We start from the raw sequence: 2,249 nt of genomic DNA, 5'->3' as shown, positions 1-2,249 counted from the left end.
AATTAAATTAGCAAGCTACTGTAAGGACAAGGTGAGAGATGGTTCTGAAGTGAATAAGAATGGTGGCCTAGATTATCACCTAATTCAAAGGCAGAGTTATAAGATTGGATTGATTTGGTGTTGAGTTTGAGAGAAGACAGGAGTCAAAAAAGATTATAGAGGTTGACCTAGTAAAAAGATGGTCCTGTCATTGATGAGATGAGAAAAATGCAAAGTGTAGCACTTATTCACCTCATCCATTTGATGAGGTAAATTTCAGACACTATTAAGGAGAGAAATAGAAAAATCGAACAAGAATTGGATTCATGATTTGGGAGTCTGTTTTCCATTCCTGCCTCTGCTATGCACTAGTCCCCTTTCCCCCACAGAGAAGTATCTATTTAGTGTTGATAAAAGTTGGATTTATGTTCCAGTCATTAGGATTCTGAATTAACAAGATTACTTTAAATCAAAGGTTTAGAAGAAAATCAAGTGAATTTAATTTTTTTTTAGATTGACTCTCTTGGCTTTCTGTATCTAGTTTGGGTCAACCTATTTTTATATGTGAACAAAACACAATCAGCAGAAAAACATCCCATGTCTATAAATAAATTAACTAGAAATGCTGCGACTTTTTGAGTCACAAAGTAAATATAGAGCACACTAGGATAGTAATTAATAAGTTATTTTCTGAGGCACAAAATTTTGGGTAAGTATATCAAATAGAACATTTTGAAGCAATGATAAAGATTAATGTTAATTAAAAAAAACCTGTGATGTTAAAAAACAAATCCAGTCCCTCCTAACTGAAGTGAAAAATAAATGTAGCACAATTAAAGAAAAAGTTAAGTAAGCCAGGCCCAAAGAAACATAGGTCCCATGGTTTCCCTTATTTGCAATAACTAATATATGTCTGGGACAAGCAGAAAAGCTCAGGTAAGATGATGTTATATGAAATGAACCCCAAGATAGGGATACAAGTGGTTTTTTTTTCTTCCTTGCTGTTGTTTGTAAGGTATTTATAAGGTACCATGTGATTTCTTTGTTGCTTTGTATGTCCCACCCCCATGGTATAACCCCTGTTTTCACTGTATTTGATGTTGATATAATTTGGGGAGGGAAAGGGAAAAAAAACAAATTGTTTAAATAAGGATACTGGTGGACCCATTGCAACAATGAGATGTACAAGATGCTATGTCGAAAAACGAACTTTACAATTTAGGCTGGGGAGAGGGGTATGGTGTTGTAGCTGAGAAGGTGGGAGGGAAGGGATGATAGGGGGAAAACAAAGGAGGAGGCAAGCAGGCAACAATGCTGGATAAGACATAGTCTCATTACCTTGCTCATGTAACTGTAACCCTTTATACAGTAATTTCACAATAAAATACTTAATAAAAAATGAACCCCAAGGTAAGGACTCAAGTGGTTTTTCTTTCTTGCTACTGTTTCTAACATATTTATAAGGTGATTTTTTTTGTTGCTTTGTATGTCCCTCCCCCACAGTATAACCCCTGTTTTCTTTTTTTTCTTTCTTTTTTATTAATTGTGAAAATACCGTACAGAGGGGTTACCATTACATGAGCAAGGTAATGAGTACATTTCTTATCAAGCATTGTAGCTTCCTCCTTTGTTTCCCCTTACCATCCCTTACCATCTGCCCCTCCCATCCCCTCCACCCCCAGCCCCTGTTTTCACTGTATTTGATGTTGGTATAATTTGTGGAGGGGAAGGGAAAAACAAATTGTTTAAATAGGGATACAGGTGGACCCATTGCAACAATGAGATGTACAAGATGCTATGTTGAAAAACGAACTTTACAACTTTGGCGGGGTCGGGCCGGGGGTGGATTGGGAGGGCAGGGACTGTAAGGGGAAACAAAGGAGGAAGCAGCAATGCTTGATAAGAAATGTACTCATTACCTTGGTCATGTAATTGTAACCCCTCTGTATGGTATTTTCACAATAAAAAAATAATTAAAAAAATCAATTCTCTGCCTTCAAGAACTTTCTGAGAGTTTGAAACCTTATATATCCCCAAGGTCAATGCACTACAAATACTACAATTTCAGTATCTGTGGTTGGTATTTTTTACTACCATTGTCAAAATTTAACTTATCTATGGCCCATCCTCCATTTTCACAGCTAATTCATAAGCCAGACAGATTGTGTAGCAGATCATACCATGAAAATGCATAAAAGAAATTTCTATCAAGCACATCTTAAATGATGGAATATAGCTGGGAACCATAAAGACCAGGTTTCTTTTTTTTT

The sequence above is a fragment of the Dipodomys ordii genome, unplaced genomic scaffold (assembly GCF_000151885.1).
Source record: "Dipodomys ordii isolate 6190 unplaced genomic scaffold, Dord_2.0 Scaffold34, whole genome shotgun sequence".
NCBI classification, from domain to species: Eukaryota; Metazoa; Chordata; class Mammalia; order Rodentia; family Heteromyidae; genus Dipodomys; species Dipodomys ordii.
Note: the sequence above shows the minus strand (reverse complement) of the source record.